Here is a 13,230-nt window from a genome sequence, read left to right as displayed (position 1 = left end):
TTTGTTGTCTTAAAGTCTTCAGTGCATTAACAAAGGCTTCAAAATACAGAAGTAGTAACATACCAAAGGAAAATCACGTAGATGATGCTGAAGACATTCACACTTAAAGATACACCCAGGACCCAGGGAAGGACTGCACAGTCAGGTCTGTAGTGCTGCACAGGACGTACTATAAGAAATGACACAACATAGAGTGTATAACTGTTTCAGTGTTATGGTTATACTGACAGCCCGTTTCCTCCCACAGGCTACGAGGCTGCTGAACATAGTTCCATTTCTCTCTAATCAGATTCAGCTGTATACTTTCAGCATTGCAGGTCAGATTCAGAGTGTCACCTTCTTTAACAATTACATCCCCATTGATTTCAGATTTCCTCATATCTGTGGAACAGATTTGATGAAATAGAAAAATTTAAGATAAGATCTCTGCAAGACAAGTGACTTCTTATTAGTCATACTGAAAAATTTAAAACAGTATTATGATAGCATGTAGACTTACAAAATATATTTTTGATACTACCACTTGGGGGCGTCAAAGTCTAAAAAAAATCTCTAACACTTTAACAGACAACCAAAGTTATTTTATTCTAAACTTGGGCTCAGTGAGTCTACAAACCACCTGGAGGCATGCACAATGCTTTTATAAGTCCAAGAGCTCAGACTATTTTTGAAGTTTCCGAATTAGAAACTGAAATAAATAAAAAGTTCTGCAGTGTTCAAATGAAATGAAAAAAGCACAGACTGTAAGATGGCCAAACGTTATTCAGGGTGAATATGTCAGAGAGATTTTCGTCTAATAATATCAATAATAATAATAACAAGAAGAAGAAGAAGAAGAAGAAGAATAGCAATAATAATAACAGAGTTTACAAGTGTTTCAGCACAAAAATAAAAGGTAGTATAGTCCAAAAGTAAAGACACATGACAGAGAAAGCAATAACAAAGCCAATATTAAGACAACGACAGTAGAAGACATTTCATGGCTGTAACTCAAGTTTCAGCTACCTCAATGAAGAGTATACTTACATTTAACTGTTATGTCAACTTCTTTGGTCAGGGTGTTGTTCAAATGTTTTGCTGTACACATGTACTGTCCAGTGTGTTCTGCTGTCACATTAGGGATGATAAGAGTGGCTGTTTGAGGGTCAATCTGCAGGTCAGTTTCTGTGCGCTTCTGGAGATTAGTTTCTCTTCCATTTTTCACAGTTATGTTGGAGAGTTTAGTCCACATGATAGAAGACGGAGGGAAGCTTTCAATGCTGCACGTCAGATTCAGGGTCTCACCTTCCTTCAGACTTGTATTCCCAGTCACTTTAATTTCTTTCACATCTATAAAACGAGGACATTTTATAAAATGTTATAAAAGCTGTAATTTGCAACGTTTTCAGCTGTTGATGATGTAAAATTAAACACAGTTCAGACCTGAGATTTAGAAAACCACCAGAAATTACTTCTGAGGACATATCTTTGATAGTTTAGTTCAAAAGTTACTGATTAAATACAGAACAGTATGTGCTACTTACAGGTCACATTCAGAGTCACCGTCTCCTCTGTAGCTGTGTCACCTGTGAAGCCGACCTTACAGGTGACCTGAGTGCCGTGGTGTTCAGCTGAAGCCTTAAAGGTCAAAGTTGAGCTGTGTCTCTGAGTGAAAGCAGTCAGAGTCTCTGTCATGATGTTTTCTGTAATGTGAGAGTCGTCCTCTCCTCTTCCTCTCCACATCCAGGTGATTGTAGGAACGGATCCAGAGCAGAGACCAGGAGCAGTGCAGGTCAGTGTGGTCTGCTGTCCTTCTTTCAGCGGAGGAACCATCATTGTGGGCTTCTGTCTCACATCTAATAGTAGAGCAGTACATGAGTGGAATCAGGTCAATAGTCTCAAGATTATCATTCAGTTAAGTTTAGGCTTCAGTATCAGATATTTTACTGAGGCAATAAGTAGAGTTACACTATATCAGGAACTGTTTAAGCGCTTACTGGTCTCCCACAGAGGTCGACAAGTGCCTCTGTGGAGTAATACCAAATATTACTTAATTCCTATTTGATACTATAAATACACCTTATATGTTGGTGAAGTTCAGAGGTCCAACAGTAAACATTGTCACTGTATATATTTGCTTTGTCTTCATACCTTTAACAGAGACGGTCGCTCTTAGATTGAATATGAATCCGTCCGATTTCCCTCCAATGTTACCAATAACTCTGAACTGATATGATCCAGAATCTGACTCAGTGAGGTCATTGATGACGATGCTGCAGTTTCTTTGACTCAGGTCCGTCTCCAACAGTGACACTCGTCCTTTGAACCCAGGTTGAACTTCTTGGTTGTCCTTGTTAGTGTGGAATATTATGCCAGAATTACTACATTTTCCTTTCGATGATTCACATTTGTACCAAACTATATGTTGGGGTGTGAAGGTATCAGCAGTAGTGAAGGAGCACGGGATCACAACACAGAGTCCAGCCTCTGCTGTTATTTCTCCTTCAGGAAGAGTGTTACAGTATCCTCGAATCGGACAGTGTTGTTTTTGCCTCACTGATGCACCTGTTATTACAAATAGAGAGAGAAAAATCAGACTAAATATATTTAGATGACATTACCACATAATATATTTAATAAATGATGAATACTAAGTAGGATTGTTTCTGTGTTATATAACTCTGTCTTGTCTTGTGTTGTCAGTAGCGTTTAGCAGAAAACCCAAATACGTGTCAGAACGTAATGTCATTTCTTAATCCACCATTTCTTTGGTAATCAAAAGATTCATTTCAATACTATATTCAAGAGTAGATGCTGTGAGTAATGCTGATAATTAGTTGGTGAATTCAGGGTGGGAAAACATTAATAGTTGTCATTGGAAAACATGCCTTTATTATAGCTGTTTACATCCTTAATGCTGGCATTGAAACAAGATGATAATAAAGATGTATACCTTTGTCAGCAATGTTGCATCTCACAGAGAGAAGGAAAGCCGCCCAGATGAGAACAAACATCCTAATTCGATACTTGAGACAGTCAGTCAGTCTGTCCACAGAAGGCACTCGTCCTTTCAAAAGCACAAAAATATGAAATGCAGTGAACAAACAGGACGTTCAGCTGATGAAACTGGATCAGAAACAGCTCCACAGATGACTGTTGACGGCATAGTTTCAAACTCTGGATGTTGCACATTCAGCAATTTTGTTAGATTAATACATTTACTTAACATCTTCTCCGGGGTTGTAAGCCCCCTGACTTTTTTAAAGCACTTGTTGATATTATTCCAGAAAGCTGCTAGATAAAGCATCCCTACAATAAATATCTAAAATCCCCCTAAACCCAGACTTTTCTAATGAACTGTCCGCTCAGGAATTTCAAAAGTTGAATTTCAAAAGGAAGGAAGAATAAATCACTTCTGTAATTTCAGTTTATAATTTAAAGTGGTAATTTAAAAAATAAGGTTAATATTGTATTTTACCTCCTTATACTGTAACAGCTGCTGTCTTCTCTTCACAGTGATCTCTGCTGAGTGTCTCTACTATGAACTGAGTCTTCCTCTCTTCCTCCTTCTTTTGTACATCTTCTCTTTTTGCATATGACACGTTCCCAGGAAGTGTCTCTACACCACACTGGCTATTATTTCCTCTCTTCTTAAGACTTAACAGCCTTTTATATCACATTACAGTACACACACACATTGATAAATATTGCACATGCAGATTTGTATTGCTTAATCTTCTTAATACATTATGTACATAATTGGATGTGCATGACTTTGAATGGGCTGCATCATTAGTTATCTGATGTGTCAGTTGAATAATGATGGTCGATTGTGAGAGGAAGTTAAAAGATGATAACTCCTCTCATTTACTAAATGCACTAAATACCTGCAGACCCATTACATGCATATCTACATTCATGTAAACTGCATCATTTGTGGAAGTCTGTTGTGGTTCCTGTTTTTATGGTTTATTTTGAAATGTCTTTAAGTTCTCTTTACGGAAAAGTTGCTGAACTGATTATTCATTTTAACATTGCCTTATATGGTATCATTGCATTCTTTCAAATAACTTCCTGTTCACACAATAAGGTGTTAGACTATAATTATGTTAAGTGAGAACTGGCTACAGTTTGGTCTTTATCAGTTGCCACAAGCCATATTTAACCTTTAAACACTGCAGAGTGAAAGAAAGAAAGACTGTTGTTATTTACAACTCACTGTTTGAATTCACAGCAGAAACAGATGCATTTTCTGTTAAAATACACATTTCTCACTCTTATCAGTGTATGCTTGCTGTTTCTTGCAACACATTTTTAAAAGGAAAAGTGATCTATCGTATGTGTTATCTATCTGTCTTTCTTCAACAACAGCATCAGGGCCCAATGCTTTAACTTGAGATGTTTAATTTAATTTAAAATCTAAATATTTTTATGAAAATGATTGCTACTGACTAATACTGAAAGTATTAGAGAAAAACTTTTATTTAACATTCATGTAGAAATAGATAGCCATTCCATTCAAAATGTACAGTCCTCATACTGGCCAAAATTAATATCTGAAGTTCAGCTGAAGCTAATAAGAGGTCTCTGCAGTCCAAGTTCATCAAATCCAGTGTGTATCCTTAAAAACAATCAGGGGAGCAGAGATAAAAACCAAACAGGAGAGTAAAACTCAATTTAAAATTAAATTTATTCCACAAGACATAAGGATTGAATCTTTAAATTAACACAACCAATACAAATGCTTTTAAGAAAGAATAAACACTTGAAAAATAGTTGGTTCGCAGGAGAGTTAAAACCCAATTAAAAGTCAAGTCCATTTCAACAGCTCCTCCAGTGCACACCACCTCTCTCTATCACTCAATGTCCTCCTTGCACAAATCCCACGCTGATCCAAAGTCGTTGGATCTGTGGAGAAGTAGACAAGATGACTAGTGTGTTCCCCACTGCAACACTGCACTGACTCCGGCAACGTCTCTCTCTGGTCTACCTCTAACCCTTCTCAATATGATAAAGGATATTCATGGTTTTCCTTGGGTTCAGATGTCTCGTTGCAGACCCAGGCCTGAGAGAATAGCATTGATGGACATTGGCTGCAGCATGTCTTGTGCAGGGTGTGGGTGGGTGTGGTGGTGCCAGGGTCATCACACTTCATTTCAACTGCTTAAAAACACACCTCACAATAGACTAAATGCAACAAGCAGAAAAAAACAACATGTATTTTCACATTATAATAAAATATGCAACAAATATAAAATACAAAATATAATATGCACATACATTTCTGACCCTGTGACATGCACAAGTTATGGTCATGTTCTCATTGATTTAGCTTTCCACAAATGGATGTCTGTCCATTACCTTTCCAAAAACATTTCTTTTCTATTCTGGTACATATCCTTTCTACAGTCATCCACTGTCAAGGTCAGCTGAACTCAGCCTCCATACATATATTAAACACACGTTTTATATGATTACACAGACATAGGAGGTCACACAGTTGTTTCCCTTTGTTCTGCACTGTGCTCTGCAAAGTCCTTCCTGTCCTATTTCTGATAACTTCCCTTTCTCACCTTAAGGTGCTAGATTATAACTACTTCAGCTAAGCACTGGCTACAGCTCTGTCTCAATCATGTAAGCCTGCAAAATGACAACTGTGGAGGGTAGAAGTGACATTATTTACATTAAAACCATGACAAAATATGTGGGATGCAAGAATGGGTTCTAAATATAAAGCATATATGGTATGAACATTTTTAAAAAAAGGAACTAAATGGAGAGTAAGATGCAGTTACTCAAAGGGTAATGATTGGTGTGTTATTACTAGCAGTGATACAGTAAAGGCAAGGCAAGGCAAGGCAGTTTTATTTATATAGCACATTTCATACACAATGGCAACTCAATGTGCTTTACATAAAATAGAAAAACATGTAATTTGAGAAACTTAAAACATACAATTAACCCCCACCACACCCCCCCCCCCATAATAAAAACAAAGTACAGAAAAATAGAAAGACATAAATAAAATGATTGCAGCATAAAATAATAAATTAGCTTTAAAATCATTAAAAGGACATAGATTGCAAATTACAGATTAAAAAGTAAAGTGCTTTAAAAGAGCTCAATCATAAGCACAGGAGAAGAGAAATGTTTTTAACCTGGATTTAAAAGTGTTCACAGTTGGGACTGATTTCAGTTCTGCTGGTAGTTTGTTCCAGTTGTGTGCAGCATAACAGCTAACATCTGTATAGTGAGACACATACTTTTACAAACATTTAAAATTGTGGGAGTAACTAAATGTAACATAACATCTCGAGAATATATTTGAAATTTTAAAGAATGTATCAAAGACTTGACTCACAAACCCTCATCTATGGGGTACAAAATATTAGTAACACTGATCCAACCCACTACAGCCTCAATAATGAACATAAAGTAGAATTATCACTTTTTAATAATGTAAAAAATGAACATGTGTAACCTTTGTAGAAGAAGAATTTATGGCAGAGCTGTTGTATTGGATTGCATTAGATAGCGCAGGTGTTCCTAATAAAATGCTCGGTGAGTCTATGATTCAGCAGTGTCATCACAGACATAGACACAGTATGGACAGAAAAACTAAAACTACCTTTGTTAAAGTTGAACCACTAATGCAGACATTCATACAAACTTAATGATGATGGTTGAGGAGACAATTTATGAATCTTGGTGCAAACAATCCTCCAGTGAAGTTGACTGAAAGACACTGTCAGCGCTGAGGGTGGCCAATTACATCGTACTCTGCTGATTGATCTCTTCTCTTCAGTGACATGTATGTTCTGTCCTCTTGAAGTGGTTTCACCTTTCTTCTTGTGCTCCTTTGGAGAAGAAGAAAAGAGTGAGCCATGCTTTGTTGTCTTAAAGTCAAACAAAGGCTTCAAAATACAGAAGTAGTAACATACCAAAGGAAAATCACGTAGATGATGCTGAAGACATTCACACTTAAAGATACACCCAGGACCCAGGGAAGGACTGCACAGTCAGGTATGTAGTGCTGCACAGGACTTACTATGAGAAATGACACAACGTAGAGTGTATAACTGTTTCAGTGTTATGGTTATGCTGATAGCCTGTTTCCTACCACAGGCTACCAGGCTGCTGAACATAGTTCAATTTCTCTCTAATCAGATTCAGCTGTATAGCAACAGACTCTTAATTTAAATTCTGCACATTTTGACCTCAGTACGCTTTATTATTTATCTGTATACAACATATGTATTTCTTCTAATCAATCAATCTCATTAGAAATGAAAAGCTGACATATTTTATCATCAACATTCTAATTAATGATATTTGTTATTTACGCTTTTTCATTTTCATGATGGTGAGGTTTTCTTTTGCTTCTCCATTTCCATTACTGGTGACACACTCAACAGCAGTGTTTCTGTGGTCTGTTACAGGCAGGGTGATGGTGCTGTTGACTGTGTGGTTTGACACAGTGGTAGTGACAGAGTACTCAGTGTGGTTTTCCATCAGCGGCCATTTGATGGTGGGTAAAGGAACGCCCTGACTGATACACACACAGGTCAGAGCCGTCAACTGAGCCACACACCCAGAGCCTTTTAGGTAGACTCACTTTACAGCAAACAGATATAGACTGTGAAGATAATCTTATTTTTTAAGGAGATTAGTACAGTCTACTTACAAGTCACAGTTACATCAGCATGTAGAGTCAGAGTATTGTCCACATGATTTACAGTGCAGATGTAACGTCCAGAGTGTTCTGTTGTTACGTTATGGATGATAAGTGTGGATAGTCCAGTGTCGTTCTGCAGGTCAACATCGATTCTACTGTGCAGACTTGTGTTGAGGCCAAGTTTAGACCATGTGATCAGAGATGGAGGAAAACTTTCAGCATTGCAGGTCAGATTCAGAGTGTTGCCTTCTTTAACAATTACATCCCCAGTGATTTCAGGTTTCCTCACATCTGTGGAACATATTTAATAAAATAGAAACATTTAAGATAAGATTTCTGCAAGACAAGTGTCTTCTTATTAGTCACACTGAAAATTTTAAAAAAGTATTGGGGGCGCCAAAGTCTAAAAAATTCTCTAACACTTTAACAGACAACTAAAGTTATTTTATTCTAAACTTGGGCTACGTGAGTCTACAAACCACCCTTCTGAGGACATAGCTTTGATAATTCAGACAATAAAAATGACTGATTAAATACAGGACAGTATGTGTTACTTACAGGTCACATTCAGAGTCACCGTCTCCTCTGTAGCTGTGTCACCTGTGAAGCCGACCTTACAGGTGACCTGGGTGCTGTGGTGTTCAGCTGAAGCATTAAAGGTCAAAGTTGAGCTGTGTCTCTGTTTGAAAGCAGTCAGAGTCTCTGTCATGATGTTTCCTGCAATGTGAGAGTCATCCTCTCCTCTTCCTCTCCACATCCAGGTGATTGTAGGAACAGATCCAGAGCAGAGACCAGGAGCAGTGCAGGTCAGTGTGGTCTGCTGTCCTTCTGTCAGCCGAGGAACCATCACTGTGGGTTTCTGACTCAGATCTAATAGTAGAGTAGTACATGAGTGGAATCAGGTCAATAGTCTCAAGATTATCATTCAGTTAAGTTTAGGCTTCAGTATCAGATACTTTATTAAGGTAATAAGTAGAGTTACACTATATCAGGAACTGCTTAAGCGCTTACTGGTCTACCACAGAGGTCGGCAAGTGCCTCTGTGGAGTAATACCAAATATTACTTAATTCCTATTTGAGACCATAAATAGACCTGATATGTTGGTGCAGTTCAGAGGTCCAACAATAAACATCATCACTGTATATATTTATTTTGTCTTCATACCTTTAACAGAGATAGTCGCTCTTAGATTGAATGTGAATCCGTCCGTATACCCAAGCCGGACACCAGTAACTTTGAGCTGATATGATCCAGAATCTGACTCAGTGAGGTCATTGATGACGATGCTGCAGTTTTTTTGACTCAGGTCCGTCTCCAACAGCGACACTCGTCCTTCGAACCCAGGCTGAACTTTTTTGTTGTTCTTGTTTGTGTGGAATATTATGTCAGCATCACTACAACTTCTTTTCAATGGTTCACATTTGGACCAAACTATATGTTGGGGTGTGAAGGTATCAACAGTAGTGAAGGAGCACGGGATCACAACACAGAGTCCAACCTCTGCTGTTATTTCTCCTTCAGGAAGAGTGATACAGTATTCTTGAACCGGACAGTGTTGTCGTTGCCTCACTGATGCACCTGTTATTACAAATAGAGAGAGAAAAATCTGACCAAATATATTTAGATGACATTACCAGATAATATATTTAATAAATGATGAATACTAAGTAGGATTGTTTCTGTGTTATATAACTCTGTCTTGTCATGTGTTGTCAGTAGCGTTTAGCAGAAAACCCAAATACGTGTCAGAATGTAATGTCATTTCTTAATCCACCATTTCTTTGGTAATCAAAAGATTCATTTCAATACTATATTCGAGAGTAGATGTTGTGAATAATGCTACTAATTAGTTGGTGAATTCAGGGTGGGAAAACATAAATAGTTGTCATTGGAAAACATGCCTTTATTATAGCTGTTTACATCCTTAATGCTGGCGTTGAAACAAGATGATAATAAAGATGTAAACCTTCGTCAGCAATGCTGCATCTCACAGAGAGGAGGAAAGCCGCCCAGATGAGAACAAACATCCTATTTCGATACTTGAGACAGTCAGTCTGTCCACAGAAGACACTCATCCTTTCAAAAGCACAAAAATATTAAATGCAGTGAACAAACAGGAAGTTCAGCTGATGAAACTGGATCAGAAACAGCTCCACAGATGACTGTTGACTGCACAGTTTCTAACACTTGATGTTGCACATTCAGCAATTTTGTTAGATTAATACATTTGGTTAACATCTTCTCTGGGGTTGTAAGTCCCCTGACTTTTTTAAAGCACTTGTTGATATTATTCCAGAAAGATGCTAGATAAATTATCCCTACAATAAATATCTAAAATCCCCCTAAACCCAGACTTTTCCAATCAACTGTCCACTCAGGAATTTCAAAAGTCGAATTTCAAAAGGAATGAAGAATAAATCACTTCTGTAATTTCATTTTACAATTTAAAGTGGTATTTAAAAAATGAAGGATAATATTGTATTTTACCTCCTTATAACAGCTGCTGTCTTCTCTTCACAGTGATCTCTGCTGAGTGTCTCTACTATGAACTGAGTCTTCCTCTCCTCCTTCTTTTGTACATCTTCCCTTTTCTGCATAGTGCAAGTGTCTCTACATCACACTGGCTATTATTTCCTCTCTTTTTAAGACTTAACAGCCTTTTATATCACATTACAGTACACACATTTAGCAGTATTCCACATGCAGATTTTTTATATGTGCATGATTTTGAATGGGCTGCATCATTAGTTATCTGATGTGTCAGTTGAATAATGGAAAGAAAAGTTGCTGGACTGATGATTAGTTTTAACATTGTCTTATATGGTATCATTGCATTCTTTCAAATAGCTTCCTTTTCACACATTAAAGCGTTAGACTATATATGTTAAATGTTTCTTGCAACACATTTTTAAAAGGAGAAGTGATCTATCATATGTGTCATTCTGCAGGTCAATATTGATTCTACTGTGCAGACTCGTGTTGAGGCCAATTACATCCCCAGTGATTTCAGATTTCCTCACATCTGTGGAACAGATTTTAAAAAACATATTAAAATTTAAGATCTCTACAAGACAAGTGACGTCTTTAAGTTCTCTTCTCAGAAAAGTTGCATAACTGATTATTTGTTTTACCATTGCTTTATATGTTATCATTACATTATCCCAAATAACTGCCTTTTCACACATTAAAGCTTTTGACTATTATTATTTTGAGTGAGAACTGGCTGCAGTTTGGTCTTTATCAGTGTTAGTATGTATTTCCACATATGGTCAATGACATACCAGATCTGCTAACTATGAGACAGACTGTCTAGGAACGATTAGTAGAATGACAGACATCGAATAAATTTAGTTGGAAATGTCCCAACTGAACGATCATACTCTGACAACAATGCCCCTCGGAAAACAGATGACATACCAGTAAGAGTCTTGCATTCTGGTCAAATCTTTGTCAGTTGTCTCATGCATGTATGGGATTGCTCCTAGCTCGTAAAAACATGCATCTTTGCATATCCAAGAATCATCACAGATACCCTGACTCTAAATCAGTTACCACAAGCCATATTTAAACCTTTAATATTGCTGATATTTCACTGATTCCAGCAGTGTAACTCTCATTACTGTACGATCAAAACTCGCGGAGTAAACCGTCAAAGAAAAATTCAAGCAAACTTCACATTGTAAATTTACAACTACAAATTATGTCTTACCTTCGCTGTTTTTATGGTTAAAAGTTGTGTCTGGTCGCATAATATTCCTAGTAGCAGCTACTCCAATGTCTCTGGATCATTTTGAGTCGATTCAGTTTCAGTTTCGTTTTGTTTACATGGCATGGGGGGTGATTTAAAGATCCCTGCGCCGTCGTCGCCAATGCAAACACACGGTCTTTGTCTCCATCTAGTGATTGAATGGTGCTACTGCGACAGATGTAGCCCACTGCATTACTTTCTAGGGGGTGTGAACTTTCTTTAGAGGTGTGATTGGTCCATATTGACCAATCGGTTCGCGAGATATCCATGTTCTTCCTGAAAATATTGCTTGGATCAGTTGACGCCAATACAAACGCATGCGCAGAGGTGCGCAGTGCAGAGTTGAGCGCCTTAATATATCTCTACTAAAACCTCTATAACTTTGCAGTGCTTTACTTTATTAACATGAAACTTGGCACAGATAATGTTCAGATGTTATGCTACAATTTCAAGAGGTTTATTGGCTGCTGCACTATAATTTAGAAGGTGTTAGTCACTCTAAAAGTGTAATTTTCTTCAGGCGAAAATTAAATGTTTAATTTTTGCTGTGTTCAATCTTCATTTAGTCTGACCCAGTAACATATATACTGATGCTTTCACCTCTACATCTATCTCACAAGTGTTACCTTTATTATGATACCAATATTATTCATATAGACCTTGTAGTTACAGAGATATACCATGTTCATTTTGAGTATGTCATTTTCGAGCAGGACCCTGAGCCAGGGGCTTCTGGAGGAAGAGCTTAATACATTATGTACATAACTGGATGTGCATGACTTTGAATGGGCTGCATCATTAGTTATCTGTAGTGTCAGTTGAATAATGGAAAGAAAAGTTGCTGAACCGATTATTCGTTTTAACATCGCCTTATATGGTATCATTGCATTCTTTCAAATAACTTCCTTTTCACACATTAAAGCGTTAGACTATATATGTTAAATGTTTCTTGCAATACATTTTTTAAAGGAGAAGTGATCTATCATATGTGTGTCATTCTGCAGGTCAACATCGATTCTACTGTGCAGACTTGTGTTGAGGCCAAGTTTAGACCATGTGATCAGAAATGAACTTTCAGCATTGCAGGTCAGATTCAGAGTGTTGCATTCTTTAACAATTACATCCCCAGTGATTTCAGGTTTCCTCATATCTGTGGAACAGATTTTGAAAAACATATTAAAAGTGACGTCTTTAAGTTCTCTTAAAGTTGCATAACTGATTATTTGTTTTACCATTGCTTTATATGTTATCATTACATTATCTCAAATAACTGCCTTTTCACACATTAAGGTGTTAGGCCATTAAGGGGTGAACTGGCTGCAGTTTGGTCTTTATCAGTGTTAGTATGTATTTCCACATATGGTCAATGACATACCAGATCTGCTAACTATGAAACAGACTGTCTAGGAACGATTAGCAGAATGACAGACATCGGATACATTTAGTTGGAAATGCCCCAACTGAACGATCAGACTATGACAACAATGCCCCTCGGAAAACAGATGACATACCAGTAAGAGTCTTGCACTCTGATCAAATCTTGGTCAGTTGTCTCATGCATGTATGGGATTGCTCCTAGCTCGTAATGAAAAACATGCATCTTTGCATATCCAAGAATCATCACAGATACCCTGACTCTAAATCAGTTACCACAAGCCATATTTAACCTTTAAACACTGCAGAGTGAACCAAAAGTAAGAAAGACTTTGTTGTTACTGACATTTCACCATTTGAATTCACAGCAGAAACAGATGTATTTTATATTAAAAATCCAAACCGCTCTCATTTATCACTGTATGCCTGGCTGCTTCTTGCAACACATTCTTA

At 37.3% G+C, this 13,230-nt stretch overlaps 1 protein-coding gene across 1 annotated transcript in view; it reads right to left on the bottom strand.

Moving 5' to 3' along the window:
* The window catches only part of LOC128366046 (sialic acid-binding Ig-like lectin 5), a 53,175-nt gene that overhangs the window by 18,732 nt on the left and 21,213 nt on the right, over positions 1-13,230 (bottom strand). The window lies entirely within an intron of this gene.

Source organism: Scomber japonicus, chromosome 10 (assembly GCF_027409825.1).
Source record: "Scomber japonicus isolate fScoJap1 chromosome 10, fScoJap1.pri, whole genome shotgun sequence".
In the NCBI taxonomy this organism is placed as follows: domain Eukaryota; kingdom Metazoa; phylum Chordata; class Actinopteri; order Scombriformes; family Scombridae; genus Scomber; species Scomber japonicus.
The sequence above is the reverse complement of the archived record's forward strand: the minus strand, read 5'-3'. Positions and strand labels throughout refer to the sequence as shown.